At 48.8% G+C, this 21,530-nt stretch overlaps 1 long non-coding RNA gene across 1 annotated transcript in view; it reads right to left on the reverse strand.

Annotated features, from left to right (window-relative positions):
* Positions 1–479: 479 nt before the first annotated feature.
* The window catches only part of LOC144805662 (uncharacterized), a 35,643-nt gene continuing 14,592 nt past the window's right edge, over positions 480–21,530 (reverse strand). The window contains exon 2 of the long non-coding RNA XR_013605572.1: positions 480–3,579. This is a non-coding gene — a long non-coding RNA (uncharacterized LOC144805662). The remainder of the gene's footprint in view (positions 3,580–21,530) is intronic.

Here is a 21,530-nt window from a genome sequence, read left to right on the forward strand (position 1 = left end):
GGGTGTCTGGTCACAGATGCTCATTTACATACAAAGGGGGTGACAACCTGTTCACAACGCACAGCACAGCGTGTACACAGAAAAGGGTAAAGTCTTGTGTCTCTTTTTTCATTTTCTTTAATATATCCTGCACCTCGCTCTCTTCTTCTCTTTCTCTCATTTCATCATAAATTACTCAATTTCACTATTGCTTTATCAGCACGGCACAAGTCGGGGGTAGCCACAGTTTGAAGGGGTCCCCCCACTATTATCTAGAAACGGGACTCAGTTCCACCTAGATCCTTAGTCTGCAACTGGTAAATGTTACTTTGTGCCCCAGCACTGCAGACACAGGCCTCTGAGTGTTTGTTTGTGTGAGTGGCGCAAGAGAGGAACAGAGACCGTGACAAAATTAGCCCTTCTATTGCTTAATACATTGTAAATGTGAAACAGTTTGGGGCTTAGGGGTTGGATAAAGAATAACGTCAGGAAACAAACGCAAATTAAAAGCACATTTTATTTATTCGCTGAAAACTGTTTAAAAATGTAATTTCCAAGTTCCACATCTCTGTTTAAAAATATTTACACTTTCAGTCAATTCCGAGTGTAGTTGCAAACTGATAGTGGGAAAAACATATGATGTAAAAAAACTATAACCGAAAAATTATTTTTACATTATTTTATATTTCTTGTTTTGAAACTGAGTCTGCTGCTTACAGTGGCTCAATTCTGGTAAAAAGTAGAGTTTGGCAAGACACAGAATGAATAGGGAGAGCCAAGTCGGAGAGGAGCCACGGGTCGCACTTAGTAATAAGGCCTGAGTCACAAGCTTATCCATCAACCGATAACAGTGTATAAAAGATGCAGCAAACGTTACTTAAAAACAGGGTATGTGCTCTTTTATATCTGAAAATAGATTATTTCTTGAACACCTGTGCTTCACTTTATTTCATTACAGATACTGCAGTGGCTTTTGTTAATAGTAATACAGGCATTTTACCAATGAAGCTTCCATCACCAGAGCCGTGACAACATGTCCATTCTGGGTGTGTTGGGTTTATAGGTTTTATCACTAATCCGACAAGTTAGCTGAAAATACCGCTGTTCGTCCCAGTATTGTTCAGTGTTGCTTTTACTGGTAGTGTGGTCAGGTGCGATTGAATGTTTTTCTTTGTATCTCTTCTTCACCAACTAAAAATCAAGAATGTTTCTTTTCTTTGAGTCCACATTGTGCTTGTCTCCCACTGTGTATCCTGGTACATAATGTCACTTTGCTATGTGTACGGAAGTGAACAATCACTGGAAACAAACACTTTTATAATTCTGCAAACACTGTTATCTGTTTTTCTTCTTTACTGCTAGTCGGGTCTTCTATCATCTGGTATTTCAAAGTCCCACATAATTTGAATTTTATCTTTTTCCGCGATTCATTCCTCTCACAATAACTGCACTGTTCTGCTCTTGTCTATGTCCTCAGATGGGTCAATATTATTTTTGATGTTCTTAAGTTCATTCCAGAGTCTCTGCATCTCTCGGATTATTTCCATGTGAGTTAAATGAAGAAGTGTATTCACTGAGGGCTGTGTGGGATCGAAAATTGGCAAAAGCCCTTCACACTTTCATTGCCCTTCTATGTTTTCCCCTGTGTGTGTTCGCTGATGTCTTTGAAGGTATGATAACTGACTAAAGCACTTTGCACAGTCACTGCACTTGAATGGCTTTTCCCCTGTGTGTGTTCGCTGATGTCTTCGAAGGCTTGATAACTCACTAAAGCACTTTGCACATTCAGTGCACTTGAATGGTTTCTCCCCCGTGTGTGTTCGATTATGACTTTTTAGGTCTGATAACTGGCTAAAGCACTTTGCACATTCACTGCAGTTGAATGGTTTTTCCCCTGTGTGTGTTCGCTGATGTCTTTGAAGGCATGATAACTGACTAAAGCACTTTGCACATTCACTGCAGTTGAATGGTTTTCCCCCTGTGTGTGTTCGCTGGTGTCTTTGAAGGTGTGATAACCGACTAAAGCACTTTGCACATTCACTGCACTTGAATGGTTTTTCTCCTGTGTGAGTTTGCTGATGAACCCTTAATGATGAAGAGTTGCAAAAACTACTGTCACATTCACTACAATGATAGAGTTTTTCCCCCGTGTGTGTTCGCTGATGTCTTTGTAGGTGTGATAATCGACTAAAGCTCTTCACACATTCACTGCACTTGAATGGCTTTTCTCCTGTGTGTGTTCGCTGATGTATTTGAAGGTTTGATAACTTACTAAAGCACTTTGTACATTCACAGCACTTGAATGGTTTTTCTCCTGTGTGAGTTCGCTGATGATACCTTAATGCTGAAGAGAAGCGAAAACTACTGTCACATTCACTACAATGATAGGGTTTTTCCCCTGTGTGTGTTCGCTGATGTCTTTGAAGGCGTGAAAACTGACTAAAGCTCTTCACACATTCACTGCATTTAAATGGCTTTTCCCCTGTGTGTGTTCGCTGATGTCTTCGAAGGCTTGATAACTCACTAAAGCACTTTGCACATTCACTGCACTTGAATGGCTTTTCCCCTGTGTGTGTTCGCTGATGTTTTCAAAGGCTTGATAACTCACTAAAGCACTTTGCACATACACTACACTTGAATGGCTTTTCCCCTGTGTGTGTTCGCTGATGTCTTTGTAGTTCTGATAATCGACTAAAGCTCTTGACACATTCACTGCACTTCAATGGTTTTTCTCCTGTGTACGTTTGCTGATGAAGCTTGAGTGGTGATGACAAACTAAAGCTCTTGCTGCATGTGTATGATTCTTCTTTCTTGGTTAGTGTCTGTGGGTCGGGTATATATTTGTCTACATCCCATGACTGCATTTCCTGATGGGCCGACATGGCTGATAAAGCACTTGTGTTTTTCTCACACACTCTATATGTGTGCTGTATCTTGCACGTTTTATTTCGGTTTTAACAAAAAAATGCGATAGCCACCAAATATTTGCCACACTCCTAATACGTAGAAGGTGTCTTTGTAGGCGATTGTGCCTTTAGATTGGATTATGGCAATGCACGCTTGCGGGTAAAGATGTATCTTCCTTCTGGCTGGTGCAAATTGGGACAGTCTGTTGTATTGTAGATAGAAGAACTCCTCTTTCCTTTACCCGTCAGTTGTCTGGCTCCGCTCTGTTGTGCTCTTGTCTGGTTACTCTGGTTTGCCTTGAAAGAGTTTACAATTCACCTAGAGCACGGAATGATGGCTTGTCATCATTTTAGAAAACAGAGCACTGTGGTAATCACATCATACCGATCCGATGATCAAAGCTGGTGTTGGACACTTGTTTATACAGGACGCGGTTTGTTATTGGTGTTGCCTTAATTTTCCTAAGGTCATTTCTTTGTCTTGTGGCGTGGAGGTGCACAGCTCAGACTCTTACAATCACTGAACTGCCCTTGATCCTTCATCCGGGATCTGTCAGTTTGTGTGCAGGTTCCTCTGTCGCCGACTGCGCTGATGTTTTCCTGAATACTGTAGCTCATTATTTCTGCTATTATTGAAGATTTACCGCATTCGCTTCATTATTGATGGTCATTTTACACATTCAAGGCTTGTTTTCTGTTTGATGTAAAGATATTTAAAATTACTAAATTGAAACATAATGGAATGTGAATTCACAATGTTTAACTGGTTGTAAAAGACACTCCACACAATGCAGCGCAGCCCTTCTCCCCGCGAGGCTACGCTGCGCGACAGGAAGGGAACAGGAGAGCACCATATTTTCAAAGATATGGCTCTCTCCTTCCCTTGCGTTGGCACTGATTACAGCGGCCCTGCGCCAAGCATACACCTTAGCACCAGAGCGCTAGGCTGTGTGTGTGTGAGTCCAGCATCGGTTTTGTACAGGCAGGACACCCTTCCTGTACAAAATACTATGTCAGACACGAGGGAAGGCTTTTCCCACTTTGTATGCATGTTGCGCAGTGCAGCACGCATGCAAAGTCAGAAAAGGAAGGAGAAATTAATTCATTTCTCCTTCCTTGTGTCTAGTTTAAAAGGGTGCCGTTTTCTCACGAGAAATCTTGGGTGGTTGCACGGGAACGCCCATGCACCCCCCTTGGCAGGTCCCAATGTGTGAAGTAATGCGAAGCAGTGCTATGCGCAGTTTCACATTACTTTTACATTATTTCCAGTGCTAAAAAAGTTTAGCGCTGGAAAATAAATTAGGAAAAAAAGATTTTGCGCTGTTTTGTGCCACTTTTGTGATGCAAATACGGCGCAAAATATTAGTAAATCTCCCTCTTCTTCTTTACCGCCTTTAAAAATTAGCAAGAAATATTTCAACATACACAGATATTTAACTAAAGGTTCTGTTGATCAGGTAATATCTTATTAATGTCTGAAAAGGAGGTGATTTACCAATGTTCACAGAGTAACTGAGCAAAGTAAAGGTGCTCACGGAGCACCCAAGTGCTTGAGGTTTAGTTTAAGATAGACGCATATGGTCAAGATTTCATTTAAACAACAATAGAGTTTAGAAAAAGAGATGGATCAGGCTGGGCTGCAAAATTTCCAGTAACTCTTTACGAAGTATACAACAAAAGTAACTCCATTTACACACTTCTTCTCATTCTTTCCGATTCACTTAAGATCATCTCAAATGCCAACTCCTGTCTTTACTCGCTGTTCATAAGTCACCTTTGACACTTTCAACAGCTCCCTTGGTTCAAGCCTTTCTGGTTTCTTCTAACCTGGAAGATTGGAACATTATTGTGGGTTGAGGGGGGTTTCCTATCACCATAACATCTGTCCATCTCCCTGAAACTAGTGCAGCTTACCAAGCCTGGTTCTGGCCCTGAAAGACAACTTTAAAAAGCAAGTCTTTAGTTCTTCCTAAAGTAGATAAAGTTCTGTAAGATGCAGCTCCTTCCAGGGCTTTTGTGTAAAACAGAGCGAGGGGTTCACTGTAAGACCCATGCTTTACATTATAAGCGCAGATAAGGCAAACAAACATTGATTCATATATAATTTAATATTCAACGATATCAGTCATTTAGTACTTATGGAGAATCCAACACAACCAATAATTTACCTGACATATCCCCGCAGCAGATTGTGCATATTACTCTTTTTTCCCCCCTTTTCCACCAATACATGGCATCTGGCATGATGTTGTCAGTTTGGGGCCCAGGATGCCACTTTGTGACTGGATGGGCATTTGGCAGAGCGGGAGCAGGTGTCAGTTATCCACAGGTGATGCGGCATTTCTACCTTTCCATATTTCTCATCTTCTAGTTTATCTCATTTCCTGTCCTTCGGTCCCTCTACTGCCCTGGATCTCACTTCTTCTACAACACTTATTGCAGACAAAGGGCCTAGTTAGGAGTTTGTCCAACAGATTATTGCCTCAAAACTAGGGGTGGGTGAAGAATTCCGCTCTGCCGGCGGAGCTCGCAAAGTTTTGCCCACTCCGCACTCTGTGCGGAGTTGGTCCAAAAAACTCGATGCAGAACGGAGTTCTTTTCTGAAGCAGTTCGACAACGGTAAGGTGACGAGCGCTTGTGAGAAAATATAACACGCTAGACCTCCTCCTGGTGAGATTTCTCATTGCGGGAGGTCACGGCAGGTCGCGACCACTCGAGTGTTAAAATCTGCAATTCTTGTTGATGAAGCTACCATTCGATTAGCATATCAATTAGAGTGGCAGAAAGCAGCAGTGCCCTCTGGCACGATGCGTAGTTCTGTTCGTGCTGATTTTACAGTGGGGGTTAAACTCCTGGCACTAAAAATCAGTATGAGAAGTGCAACTTACACTCTAACACTAGCGGAAGTCTGCAGAGTACGGCGGAGTTTCCCTGACACTTCATGAAGTTCCGCGGGGTAAACTCTGCAGACTACACCAAGGCATTATCAAAACGTGACAGATATCCTGTCTGCCTTATTATAATTGTTAGAAATGGGATCTCTGGCTGGCCAAAGGCTTGCGCCAAAGTCAGTCAGAGACCACCACTCTAAGTCAGGGCAAGGGAGCTACACGCCAAGATAACCCCTGCTCACCCCCTTGGTAAAGTGACACGAGCAGTAAGGCTAAACTCGGAGGCTATGGAAGTTAAGGGTTTGCGCGCGCACCCAGCAACAACACCCAAGGCCCACCACAAAGGAAACTCCACACAAGGTTATGTATAAAAATAGCCTTCATATTGTAGCAAACACATTACATAAAAACATACACTTTACAATGTGCCAACAGGCACGAGCAGAATTTACAGGGGATATATGTACAGGACAGGGCCACATGGACCACTGTCAGGAATAGGCACTTTTAGAACTAGAATACTTGTTAGAATTAGCACTTAGGCATAGAATATAAAATCACTGTAGCACAAAATAGAACATAGAGCACACAACCAGTAATCACTGGTAACAGGTAAGTACCACCTACGCAACCCTAACCACCTTAGGAGAATCACGCAGGGAACCAGGACCTCACTAGCAACACCTGTACTAGGAAGAACAACCACCTAAGTATCACCATACATTTAGGGCTATAGAAATAAAAGCATTACACATGACGCATTAAAATCCATTCAGAGGTGCAGGAAAAACACATGCGCAGAAATCACATAGGCCACAACCAGTGGCTGTCCCCAGGCCAACTGGCCTCTCTGGGCTAGGACGCTCTGTGTCCCCAATGTCAGGGCAGACTGCGCAGGCAGCCAAAAGAAGAAATGCGCAAGAGTTCCTAAACGGAGAGCTGCCCACTAAGTGCTGTGCAGCTGTAGAACTTGAGCCTGGCACCAGCGTGCCTCCTGGCTCTCCTCGGGGCGCTGAACAAGCAATGGGGCCCAAGAGCACGTGAGAGCCTCGTGGGCTCTGCGACCAAACAACTGGGCCCTTAGGAGCCTCGGGGGCTCGGAATACACTGTGCCCCATTTGAGCCTCATGGGCTCTGATCAATTAACTCTTTCACAGCGGTGGCTATTCCGCCGCAGTGCTAAGGGGGAGGGGGGCGCGCAGCCCTCCCGTGCTCATGACGGAACCGCTCCGTCACGAGCCTTGGGCGCGCTGTGCTTGTGACAGAAAGGTTCCGTCACGGCCCCGCCCGCCCAATAGAACCTTCAGCGCAGGCGCGGAATTCGCGCTGCGCAGGCGCGGAGAGCGGGCCGTGACGAAACCGTTCCGTCACCAGCACAGCACACCCGAGGCTTGTGACAGAACGGTTCCGTCACAAGCACGCAAGGGGTTAAATGCCCCTGGAGCCTCTCCGGGCTCTCAACAATACTGGGCCTTCGTTGGAGTCCCCCTTCTGGAGACTCGAAATAGAGAAATGCCCCCTGAGCCTCTCGGGGCTCTGAAAGAAATGCGCTCCGTCGTTGGGAGTCCCTCCCTGGGGTACTTGAGATGGCAAAATGCTCAGGAGCCTCTCGTGGACTCAAACAAAGGTGCGGCAACTTTGAGGGAGCGGCCCTCTGCCAACCGGGGCCACTCTCAGTTACTGAGGAGCTAGTGGAGCCTCTCAGGCTCTGTGGACATGCCCGGAGCTCTCCCGGCCGTCAACACTCACCGGGCTCTGCTGCGGGGAGGCTCCGATGTTGCGCTGTGTCTCTCAGCTGCCGGGACTCCTACGCTGGTCACCACGGGGCTCTCCCTCATTCATGAGAGCTCCGTGGTAGACTCCAAACACCGGCTTCTGGCTTCTTCTTGCGTCGGGTGGAGGCAGGCTGAGCTCCCTTCCTCCTGGGCCCTCAGGACGCTTCTCCTCACCACCTTGCACCGGAGCACGGGGTGGGCTCCCGTCGACTTCCGGCTTCAGCACCAAGTACTTCCGGGTCGCGGCTGTGGCCAATAGCAGCGCGGCCCTGGGGTGTGGAGGCGGGACAGCGCCTCACAGAGGATCCCCGGGCCGGCGGTGGTGATCTCGGGGGTCAAAACGAGGGGTAGGCCCCTCAAAATCAATAATAAAGCGAGGTGGGCACTCGCTTGGGGGGCACAAAACGGCACCAGGTCCCTGTCGGGGTGGACACCTGCCAGGGGCTTAACTTGGCAATTAAGCGAGGAAAATGCTGGATGGGCACCGGCTACGAACAGAGAGCGCTCCCAAGGCGCTAGGGGGATAATTACAGCGCTCCCAAGTGCTAGTGGCAAAATAAAGCGCTCCCAAGCGCTTGATGCCCAGAAGTCCAGGGCAAGTCACAGCCAAAAAGTCCTTTAGGAGGTGGGGGGACAAGGCTGGGCCCAGAGCCAGCTCACAGGGGCCTCCTAGTCAGGGAGGCAATCCCCAGTGGCGGTCCTCCTGGCGCCCAGCAGCAGCAGCCCCCCTCAAGAAAGGATCCAGTAAGAGAACCCCTTGTAAGAGGTCACAGCCTCTTTTTATACAGTAAATCCCTTTGTCTCAGGGTGCAGGGTGGGGAAAAACCAGTCGCAGCTGGTTTGGAGCACTTTGTTTTCCTCAGCCATCCTTTCCTTTCACTGGCCAGGCAAGGGACATTAGACGCACCACAGGGGGCGGAGCCAGCATTGTGTGGGGAAATCCCAGCCTTATTCAGTTCCCAGGTTTACCCCTCCCTCCCATCACTCATGCTAATCTCAACACTCACCACCGGGGCAGACCCATCATGACTCATGGAGCCTGGCTCACCACCCAGCTCCAGCCAATCACAAGCCAGACAAATGAAACAAACATGCCAACTTCTAGAAGTGGCACTTCCACACTAGACACAATCACGCCGCATACATCATTGCGCAGCATTTAATCACACGAGTCCGCACATACCAAACTCGAGCCTGCACACCCCACGCATCAGGCACTACCAGGGACACAGATATTCCCCATGCATTCCTATGGGAGGGCAGGCCAATCTCACCACACGCACGCAGAGTGTGCACGCACTTTCCACTGGGACACAGTAAAAGTGCGCAGAAGCTAAAAATCACTATCACCAGGTCACATACCAAAAGCAAAAAGTTCAGGGGTGAACCTGCCAGAAGGGCCAAGTCCAACACAACCCCCTTCCAGCCAAAATGCAGGATAGACCAATCACCACCGTGATGGGCTTCCCTGCTTGGGGCGATAGAACACGGACGCGGGCCCGCAACTGCAGGGACACCCTCCTGTTCTACGCCACGGTGAACCCATGGGGTTCCTTCTAGAAACACTGCCTGGAACAACTTGGCTACCCCACTGGTACTCCCAAGCTGTCCGCGGCCAAGACCAAGCCCTGGGCCTCCCAGGTGCCACTGGTCCTTGCCTATTCCCAGAGTGGGGGGTAGTACCCCCTGGCACATTGTAGCTATGCTCCACTCTTCCTGTCTGTAAGACAGGGCTTGACTGCCACTGGTTCTCCAGCCTAGGGTCTACACCCTCAGGCGGACCAGGAGTCTCAGGGGAGGCTCTCCTTCCCCTACCTCTCCGTCTAGGGTTCCTCCTCCTCCTGCGAGGGGTACCCCTAGAACGCCATTCTCCCAACCTAGGGTTTAACCCCTCAGGTCACACCGGGGTCCGAGGCGGGCTCTCCCACCCTCGGCACCCCCTTCCAGAGTTCCACACCCTCCAAACTGGAGTGGTACCGCTGGAAGATGAACTGGTCAGGACGATGGTTACAGACGTCCTACCCTTCAGGTCAGGCGGATCCTGAACCTGGCCTTCTACCTCTGGTCTAGAACCTTTGGTGGAATAATTGCCTGGCACTCCAGGACTTCTGGGGATTCACACACCATCCCCCTGAGGCTGATACATGACTCATGTGTCGTGTGACTGTCTGTCTGGCGCAGATCTCCCGTCCCCTGTCCCTCTGACAGTGCGTGCAGATCCCCCAGAACAGAAGTGGCGCCACCCGGTTCCCCCCAAGAAGATCTAGCCCAACTGGCTAGTCCCTGGTCCTTTGGTTCTTCCACTGGGGAACACATCCCCCATTCACACCTCATTTCGGACTCCTGTGCCCTCCCAACTAGAGTGGCACTGCCGGACACTGGAACCCTTGGAGCTCTAGTTACACGCTCCAGGTTCCCTAGACACTAGGAGATCTTCCTCAAGTGTACTAACAGGACAGCCTAGGTCCCCAACCTGGTGTTCCCTCAAGAAACCACCCAGGTTCTGAGATAGGGCTTCGGGCATCTGGGGACTCTCAGCCACCCATTGACTCCCGCTCCACTGAGAAAGGTAGTAAGCCTCTACACTCCTCTCACTATACTGGGACCTAGCTGGGCTACACAGAGCCTCTTCCACCACGCTGGGCTGGAAGATACCTGAACCACTACTGTTGGTATCACTCACTAATGACTCCTCAGAACCTCTAGCACTTTCCCAGCACTCTGCTTCCTCTGCAAGGTCCCAAGGACAAAAGGAGTCACACCCCAACAGGTGCTGGCGTAACCCTGGACAACAAATACTGAGCATCTGCTCTTTGATAACCATACTGAGCAGTCCACCCAAATCCTGTCTTGGGTTAAGCTTTTTCCAACTGTCCAGTGCTTCTTCACATTCATCCACAAACTCTTCCAAATACTGGTGAGACAGTTTCCTACCATAATTTGTATTGCTCGTTTGTGCAGTAGTTATAGTAGCGCTCACATCACTGATTAAACAAGCATTTACAATGCAATGGTCTCGGCATTATTAAAGGTAGAGCTATTGGCATTGCTCATGACATTTATTTTTAATTTTTTTTGTAATCATAAATAAATGGCATTGTCATTTACATTGCCAATAGCTTAATTGTTAAATAAATGGCATTGTCATTTACAATGCCAATAGCTTAATTGCTCGCAAATGCATGACCTATTGCATTACACCCACACAGAGCCACACACACACACATACAGAGCCACCCACACACACATACAGAGCTGCAGCCCCACACACAGAGCCCTCCCCCTACACACACAGAGCCCCTCACACACACAGAGCCCCCCCACACACACAGCCCCCCCCACACACACACAGAGCCCCCCCCACACACACACAGAGCCCCCCCACACACAGAGCCCCCCACACACACAGAGCCCCCCCACACACACAGAGCCCCCCCTACACACACAGAGCCCCCCTGCACACACACCCAGAGCCCACACACACACCCAGAGCCCACACACACCCACACACAGCCCCCACACACAGAGCCCCCACACACACCCAGAGCCCACACACACACCCAGAGCCCACACACACACCCAGAGCCCACACACACACACAGAGAGCCCACACACACACAGAGCCCACACACACAGAGAGCCCCCCCACACACACACACACACAGAGCCCACACACACACACAGCCCACACACACACACCCAGAGCCAACACACACACACAGAGCCCACACACACACACCCAGAGCCCATACACACACACACACAGAGCCCCCCCCACACACACACACAGAGAGCCCATACACACACAGAGCCCACACACACAGAGAGCCCACACACACACACACAGAGCCCACACACACACACACAGGCCACACACACACACCCAGAGCCAACACACACACACACAGAGCCCACACACACACACCCAGAGCCCACACATACACACCCAGAGCCAACACACACACACCCAGAAGAGCCCACACACACACACCCAGAGCCCACACATACACACCCAGAGCCAACACACACACACCCAGAGCCAACACACACACACCCAGAGCCAACAGACACACACCCAGAGCCACACACACACCCAGAGCCACACAAACACCCAGAGCCACAAACACACCCAGAGCCACACACACACCCAGAGCCACACACACACCCAGGAGAGCAAGCACAGCGAGGGGGCAGGGAAGCAAGCACAGCGAGGGGGCAGGGAAGCAAGCACAGCGAGGGGGCAGGGAAGAAAGCACAGCGAGGGGGCCGGGAACCAAGCACAGCGAGGGGGCAGGGGAGCAAGCACAGCCAGGGGGCAGGGAAGCAAGCACAGCCTGGGGGCAGGGAAGCAAGCACAGCCAGGGGGTAGGGGAGCCAGGGGGCAGAGAAGCAAGCACAGCCAGGGGGCAGGGGAATCAGGGGGCAGGGGAGCAAGTACAGCCAGGGGGCAGGGGAACCAGGGGGCAGGGGAGCAAGTACAGCCAGGGGGCAAGGAGCAAGCACAGCCAGGGGGCTCCCTTTACACTCCCAGACTAAATTAAATCTCTCATAAGTAGTCACTTGAAAAAAAAATGAATTTCGGACAGCAACATCGCTGCTTGAAAACATACCAACATGAGACATGTGAGAACAAGTATGTCCACACCTTAAAAGGCACTCGGAGAATAACTTCAAAAGTATGGTATGGAGCTACAAAAGAACATCATAAACATGGTCTCACATCTACAATTCATACCAAGCAAAAGCGTTTTGAAATACAAGTCCATTGGTGCAAACAGTGCAATAACACAGGCCAGGCACGAGGAGAATCTGATGCAAACAATGCAATAACACTGGCCAGGCACTAGGTGAATCTGACGCAAACACTGCAATAACACAGGCCATGCAAAAGTAAAATCTGATGTAAACAATGCAATAACACTGGCCAGGCACTAGGTGAATCTGACGCAAACACTGCAATAACACAGGCCATGCAAAAGTAAAATCTGATGTAAACAATGCAATAACACAGGCCAGGCACTAGGTGAATCTGACACAAACAATGCTAATAACACAGGCCAGGCAAAAGGAAAATAAATCTGATGTAAACAATGCAATAACAGGCCAGGGGTAGGCAAAATCTGGTGTAAACAATGCAATAACACAGGCCATGCACAAGGAAAATCTGATGCAAACAATGCAATAACACAGGCCAGGCGCTGGGAAAATCTGATGTAAACAATGCAATAACACAGGCCAGGCTCGAGAAGAATCTGATGTAAACAATGCAATAACACAGTCCAGGCACAAGGAAAATCTGATGTAAACAATGCAATAACAGGCCAGGTGTAGGCAAAATCTGATGTAAACAATGCAATAACACACGCCATGCACAAGGAAAATCTGATGTAAACAATGCAATAACAGGCCAGGTGTAGGCAAAATCTGATGTAAACAATGCAATAACACAGGCCATGCACAAGGAAAATCTGATGCAAACAATGCAATAACAGGCCAGGTGTAGGCAAAATCTGATGTAAACAATGCAATAACACCGGCCATGCACAAGGAAAATCTGATGCAAACAATGCAATAACACAGGCCAGGCGCTGGGAAAATCTGAGGTAAACAATGCAATAACACAGTCCAGGCACAAGTAAAATCTGATGCAAACAATGCAATAACACAGGCCAGGCTCGAAAAGTATCTGATGTAAACAATGCAATAACACAGTCCAGGCACAAGGAAAATCTGATGTAAACAATGCAATTAACACAGGCCAGGTACAAGGAAAATCTGATGTAAACAATGCAATAACACAGGCCAGGCGTTGGGAGAATCTGACGCAAACAATCCAATAACACGGGCCAGACACAAGGAGAATCTGATGTAAAAAATGCAATAACACTGGCCAGGCACTCAGTGAATCTGACACAAACATTGCAATAACACAGTCCAGCCACAAGGAAAATCTGATGTAAACAATGCAATAGCAGGCCAGGTGTAGGCAAAATCTGATGTAAACAATGCAATAACACAGGCCAGGCGCTGGGAAAATCTGATGTAAACAATGCAATAACACAGGCCAGGCTCGAGGAGAATCTGATGTAAACAATGCAATAACACAATCCAGGCACAAGGAAAATCTGATGTAAACAATGCAATTAACACAGGCCATGCACAAGTAAAATCTGATGCAAACAATGCAATAACACAGGCCAGGCGCTGGGAAAATCTGATGTAAACAATGCAATAACACAGGCCAGGCTCGAGGAGAATCTGATGTAAACAATGCAATAACACAGTCCAGGCACAAGGAAAATCTGATGTAAACAATGCAATTAACACAGGCCAGCCAGGTACAAGGAAAATCTGATGTAAACAATTGCGGTAACACAGGCCAGGCGTTGGGAGAATCTGACGCAAACAATCCAATAACACGGGCCAGACACAAGGAGAATCTGATGTAAACAATGCAATAACACTGGCCAGGCACAAGGAAAATCTGATGTAAACAATGCAATAACACTGGCCAGGCGTTGGGAGAATCTGACGCAAACAATGCAATAACACGGGCCAGAAACTAGGAGAATCTGATGTAAACAATGCAATAACACAGGCCAGGCACGAGGAGAATCTGATGTAAACAATGCAAAAACACAGGCCAGGCGTTGGGAGAATCTGACACAAACAATGCTAATAACTCAGGCCAGGCACGAGGAGAATCTGACGCAAACAATGCTATAACACAGGCCAGGCACGAGGTGAATCTGAGGGAAACAATGCAATAACACAGACCAGGGGTTGGGAGAATCTGACGCAAACAATGCAATAACACGGGCCAGACACTAGGAGAATCTGATGTAAACAATGCAATAACACTGGCCAGGCACAAGGAAAATCTGATGTAAACAATGCAATAACACAGGCCAGGCACAAGGAAAATGTGATGTAAACAATGCAATAACACAGGCCAGGCGTTGGGAGAATCTGACGCAAACAATGCAATAACATGGGCCAGACACTAGGAGAATCTGATGTAAACAATGCATTAACACAGGCCAGGCACGAGGAGAATCTGATGTAAACAATGCAAAAACACAGGCCAGGCGTTTGGAGAATCTGACGCAAACAATGCAAATAACTATTATCGTTCCATGTACCATTGTCCTACTGCTGATGTTTCGACATGGATGTTTTGCCGTCTATCACAGCAGCTTCTTCATTTAAAATCTTACTCACTGCTGACCTATGTACTGTTTCTGACCCTACGACATCTCTGGCAGACATGCTGGGCTGACTGTTGCTACATAAATAGGAAGTAGATTGCTACTGCAGGGAGAGTGCAGTGTCCTTGCAGTCAGATGCACTTGATTGGGATAAAAGGTACCATGTTTGTTAGAAAAGCTGCAACTATTAGAATAATAACATCCCAAAAGCAGCGCACATAATCCAATAACAGACCAGGTACTAGAAAAACGTGATGCAAACAATGCAATAACACAGGCCAGGAACAAGGAAAATCTGATGTGAGAAGTTGGCCTCATAGGTGATGTTTCCAATTCTGGAACCACCTATTATCAGACCAAACAATCCCTTATGGTGTCTGGTTGTAAGTCAACCTTATTAGACAAGCTATCCTAGGGGTAGCATGGACTAAGCAGCCTAAAGGCTTAACTTAAGAGGTCGTGTTAAGCGAGCTGTTTTACCACATACAATCCTGTAATATCAAATGAAAGGACACCACACAAGTATATATTATAAAAATATATGTATTTATTACTAAAAACAATCCCCAGTATTCTTTATGAATAAAGGGGCACAAGCGTTAAATCAAAAGCACTGTTTAAACATACAAAGTTGCACAATTATGGATGAGGGCAGGGGGCCACTCAAACCATATACTAAACAAGTGGTATAAGAGATGCCACTCGAGCAGTGGTTAGGCCTAGGGCCTAGGGAATCGCTGGGAGCAGTCAGGACAAGCAATGCTGAAGTCGGGAATGGCCCTCGGGATTCGGGAGATGTGCAGAAAGCGCACGCATGCACCAATGTTAACCAATGGTGCGTAAAAGTTGTAAAGTTAAAGTTTAAGGACACTTCTGCTGAACCTAGAGGAACAAAACTTAACACACAGACCCTAGAGGTGTGCACCAGTGTGGGAACACCGGCGGAGCAAAGTTACCTCACCCACAGGAAGTGGGTGCACAGGGTCGAAGTGGCGTCGGGTTCTGACACGCAGGCTCTTGGTGCTTGAAGCTGAAAGGGCTGCAGGCGGGTTAAAGATGAAGTGTCCGGTGGAGTCCAAGGGTGGACTCAAGTCGAAGGGTACCTGAAAGCAGAGGGGACAGAGTCTGGGTCACTCAGCAGTGACCAGGGTGGAACCAGGACGGAACCAGGCAATGTCGGGCGCAATCAGGTGGTCGTCGAGGAGCTTCTCTCCGCTGTCACGTGGGCTCTGGGGCATCTGCGACGTCCAGGAGCAGGTCACGATCTGTCCCACGCAGGCTCTCACCGTCGGCGCTGTCGGCTTCAAGTTTGGAGCAAACAACACTTGGCAAGAGCAATCTACGCGGGATCGGAAGATTGCTTCTCACTCGGACCAGGAAGGTCAGAGTCAGGGCTCCTTTTCAGGGGAGCTGGTGTGGATCTGGAGCAACCAGATTCACGAGTCTTCTTTGTGGTTTCGTCGGCACAGGGACCACTAGCCGGCTGGCAAGTGACCGGGCCAACGCGTTGAGCCAAATGGAGCAGAAGGGCCCCACGCAGCACTCGTCGAGTGTGGAGGGCTGAACTTCGGCTCAGGAGTAGCTCAGGGTGGGGGCTTCTCAAACCCCGGTGTACAGCTTCGAGGGTCACTCGTGGGCTGCACGGTCAGCATCTCGTGGTCAATTCAAGATGGCGTGCCCCACGCTTCCGGTCGCCTCCACGGGTCTCAGCTTTGCAGGGACTGTGGATCGGGCTGTTGGAAGGCAGGCAGGCTTGATCTCGTCGATCTCAGTCGCTCGAGTTCTGGCGGGAACTGCAACTAAGTAGACGTCGAGGGCTGGATGGTGCCTGCTGCTGCAGGGTGGTCACTCCTTGACCACAAGGGAGATTCTTCGGGCTTCCACGTTGAGATGGAGGGCGAAGGGTCCAGAGTTTCGTTTCAAATGTTTCTTCCAGGAAATCTGATGTGCATTGGCACTGCTCCCACTCTTATTCGAATCTGGGGGGCGTGATTACCTGCTAGGTCCCCGCCTATGGGTGGGACCCAGGAAGTGGGTGGATACACCCCCTTCCTTTGATCCAGGCCGCCCTGGCACGAGGGCTGGAGTGCCCCAGAACCGGTTTGGCCGGATTATGCAAGGGGCAGCCTTGTGCGCCCCAAGCAGTGTCTGGTTTCTTTCAAACCTCCCTGCTACAATCCACTATCTCCTGTCTGGAGGGCGGTGACACCCTCCTGTGACAGGAAACCCTTTGTCCAGGACCCATTTGGCCGAGTTTCGGTCAGCTGCAGGGGTCCAGACATTTGTCTGTGGCAGAGGCATCCATTTTGTGGATCTAAGGTCTTTGGAGAAATTAACCGCATTTAAGTGAAGCAACATGTCTTACCCCTCTAGAGGGGTGGAATGCTATCCCCGTCGCCAGAACTGGCGAGGGGATAGTATTCCAAATCGTATGACACCTTACACAACATGTTTTGATAAAGCCAAACCAAAGTTGCTATTTAACCGCGAGGATTATAAGGCACTTAAGAGTATATGGTATGGCATTATCCTGAAACATCTTAGGGAGTTGTTCCCGACAGCTGCAGACAGGCTCAGCTCATGCTAGAGCTCCATCTCACATAAAACCACGCACTCTGCCTCCAGGATTGATGAGGCCTTCCATAGGAGTGGCTCACAGGTTTACATGTGTCCAGATATAGGTTTAGATATAGGTATACTATATCTAAGCAAGGGGTGATTACACCACCTTACCCCAGCTGAGTGATCAGCCAGTTGTGTCAATTTAAGAACCAGCCAGGGGTGGCAAAAGATATGCTGCAGCCCCTGGTAGGCCTTGGTGGCCCCTATGCCCTGGGCACCTATAGTGCTTTATACAGGGGCTGACAAGGAGTCCATTTCCAATTGGTATGTGCCTATAGCACATGTGTCAGTAATTTAGTGAGAGAACAGCAGGCTGGGGGTCTGATCAGCAGGCCCACAGCCTCAGTAGTCGAAAACCAGTGAAGCAAAAAGCAAAAATTTGGGGTGACTATAGGATAGCAGACCCTACTCTCCTACACAACCCCCCCCCAAACGCAGGGACATTAAACTAACCTTGACCAGATAAGTCTTCATGTTCTAAGTGGAAGTACCGGGAGAGACCATCTGCATTACCATGGTCAGTCCCTGGGCGGTGCTCCACTGTAAAGTCCATCCCCTGTAGGGAAATGGACCACCTGAGCAGTTTGGGATTTTCACCCTTCATCTGATTAAGCCATAAGAGGGGCTTATGGTCTGTCTGCACCAGGAAGTGAGTTCCAAACAAGTAGGACCTCAACTTCTTTAATGCCCAAACCACAGCAAAGGCCTCCCTCTCAATGGCTGACCAACGTTTCTCTCTTGGGGTTAGCCTTCTGCTAATGAAAGCAATAGGCTGGTCTTGACCATCTTGATTAAGTTGTGAGAGCACAGCTCCCACCCCCAACTCAGAAGCATCTGTCTGTACAATGAACTGTTTGGAGTTGTCAGGACTCTTCAGGATAGGTGCAGAGCACATGGCCTTCTTCAGGTCATCAAATGCCTTCTGACAGCTAACTGTCCACTGAACCTTTTTTGGCATCTTCTTGGATGTCAAGTCATTTAATGGTGTCACTACAGACCCATAGTTCTTCACAAACTTCCTGTAATACCCAGTCAGGCCCAAGAAGGCTCTGACTTGTGTCTGGGTAACTGGAGGATCCCAGTCCTGTATGGCCTGTATTTTGCTCTCCAGTGGCTGAACCTGGCCTCCACCTACTAGGTGGCCCAGGTATACAACCTTACTCTGCCCTATCTGGCACTTAGTGGCCTTGATAGTTAGGCCTGCTTTCTGCAGGGCCTCCAAAACTCTCTTCAGGTGGATCAGGTGATCCTCCCAGGTGGAGCTAAAGACAGCAATATCATCTAGATATGCTGCGCAAAAGTCATCCAACCCAGTAAGGACTTGGTTCACCAACCTTTGGAAAGTGGCAGGTGCATTCTTCAAACCAAAGGGCATTACCACAAACTGATAATGACCACTAGGGGTAGAGAATGCTGTTTTGGCTTTTGACTCCTCAGCTAGTCTGATTTGCCAGTAGCCAGCTGTCAGATCGAATGTGCTCAGAAACTTGGCAGAAGCCAATCTGTCAATGAGCTCATCTGCTCTTGGAATAGGGTGAGCATCTGTCCTAGTGACAGCATTGAGACCCCTGTAATCCACGCAAAACCTCATTTCTCTCTTTCCATCTTGGGTATGAGGTTTTGGCACCAGGACTACTGGGCTGGCCCATGGGCTCTCTGATGGCTCAATCACTCCAAGCTCCAACATCTTTTGCACCTCAGCCTTGATGCAATCCCTGACATGGTCAGGTTGCCTGTAGATCTTATTCTTCACAGGCAGACTGTCACCAGTGTCCACTACATGGGTACACCAGTCAGTCTGGCTGGGTGTGAGTGAAAACAAATGCCTGTGGGCCTGCAAAACTTGTCTGCAGTCCATCTGTTGCTGGTCAGTGAGGCTGCCTGCCAAGGCTACTCCATCAACTGAACCATCATCAGGGTTCTGAGAAAGCAGGTGTGGGAGAGGGTCACTCTCTTCCTCCTGATCCCCATCTGTGGCCATGAGCAAGCTCATGTCCTCCCTGTCCACAAATGCTTTCAAGCGATTCACATGGATTACCCTGTGAGGGCTCCTGGGTGTTCCAAAGTCCACCAAGTAGGTGACTTCTCCCTTCTTCTCAATAATAGGATAGGGTCCACTCCATTTGTCTTGGAGTGCTGCTGGAGCCACTGGCCCCAGTACCCACACCTTCTGTCCTGGTTGGAACTCTACCAGCACAGCCTTTTGGTCATGCCAAGCTTTCTGTAATTCTTGGCTGGCCTCCAGGTTTTTGGATGCTCTTTCCATGTACTCAGCCATCCTGGAGCGGAGACCAAGTACATAGTCCACTATGTCTAGTTTGGGTTGTTTGAGAGGTAACTCCCATCCTTCTTTCACCAAACACAATGGACCTCTCACAGGGTGGCCAAACAAAAGTTCAAAAGGGCTGTAGCCAACCCCCTTCTGTGGGACCTCTCTGTAAGCAAAGAGCAGGCAGGGTAAAAGAATGTCCCATTTCCGCCTGAGCTTCTCTGGTAATCCTTTTATCATGCCTTTAAGGGTCTTGTTAAATCTCTCCACAAGCCCATTGCATTGTGGATGATATGGGGTGGTAAACTTATAGTTTACTCCACATTCCTTCCACATTGCTTTCAGATAGCTAGACATAAAATTTGTGCCTCTATCTGATAGTACCTCCTTTGGAAAGCCCACTCTTGAGAAAACTGCAATGAGGGCTTTTGCCACCACAGGTGCTGTGGTGGTCCTTAGGGGAATAGCCTCTGGATACCTGGTGGCATAATCCACTACCACCAGTATAAATCTGTTCCCAGATGCTGTTTGGGGGTCCATTGGACCCACAATATCAATTCCAACTCTTTCAAAGGGAACCCCCACCACAGGTAGTGGTATTAGGGGGGCCTTTGTTGTGCCACCTGACTTACCACTGGCTTGGCAAGTGACACAGGAGCGACAAAACTCCTTGACATTTTCTGACATGTGAGGCCAGTGAAAGTGTGAAACAAGCCTGTCCCACGTCTTGTTCTGGCCTAAGTGTCCTGCAAGGGGAATATCATGGGCCAAGGTAAGGAGGAACCCCCTAAACTGCAGAGGTATAACCAACCTCCTGGTCATGCCAGGCTTGGGGTCTCTAGCCTCTGAGTAAAGGAGTCCATCATCCCAATACACAGTATGGGTACCTTGGGCATCCCCAGCAGCCTCAGCAGCAGCCTGCTGTCTGAGGGGTTCAAGGGAAGGGCAATCTAATTGAGCCTGCCTCAGGTCTGCCCTTGAGGGTCCCCCTGTCCCCAGAAACTCAACCTGGTCAGGTTCAAGCTCCTCAGAGACAGTCTCCTCTTGGACTGCAGAATCAGTTTCCTCTGAAACTTGATCCTCAACCTGGGGCAAGGTGGAAGGCTCAGCCTTTCCTCTCTTGCTCCTTCTCTTGGGTTGTGGTTGGTCTATTGTTCCAAGATCCACCACTGGTTCAGGAAGGCACTTCTTAGCCTGAGCCCTTGTCATGGCAAGGACATGCTCTGAAATCCCTAGCATTTCTGCATGAGTCCTGTACTCCACTTCTGACCATGCTGAGCTTTCAAGATCATTGCCTAACAGACAGTCTACTGGTAGGTCTGCACTCACCACAACTTTCTTTAGGCCATCAACCCCTCCCCAGGAGAAGTTCACAACTGCCACACTATGGGAAGTAGTGGAGTTGCTTGCATTGGTTACTAGGTAGCTCTCACCTAGTACAATCTGTCCAGGGTCCACAAAGTCAGGTGTCACCATTGTAACACTGGCACATGTGTCCCTGTAGGCTTGAGCCAGTTTCTCATTAATTAAGGGAGTCTGCCTGTATTTGCCCAGGTTACTGGGGCTTACTGCAGTGGGCAACTCAATGTCCACATGATACAGGAGAACTGCCTGTGTAGGGATTCTGACTAGGCCAGATCCTACTTCAATACCCAGGGTCAACCCAGCTACACCCTTGGACTGTGTTCCACCACTGCTTACTGTACTTGGGGTTGCAGTTGCTTTAGGAGCTGGAGTGGTGGGGACTGGATTTGCCTTGGTGCACTCACTGCCCCAGTGTGAAACTGATTTGCAGGTATTACACCACGGTGTCTTTGGACCTTTGTTCTTCTTCTTCTTGTTTCCATTTTGGGAACCACCCTCCTTACTATTAGTTTGGG

The sequence above is a fragment of the Lissotriton helveticus genome (genome assembly GCF_964261635.1).
Source record: "Lissotriton helveticus chromosome 1_1 unlocalized genomic scaffold, aLisHel1.1 SUPER_1_unloc_18, whole genome shotgun sequence".
NCBI lineage: Eukaryota > Metazoa > Chordata > Amphibia > Caudata > Salamandridae > Lissotriton > Lissotriton helveticus.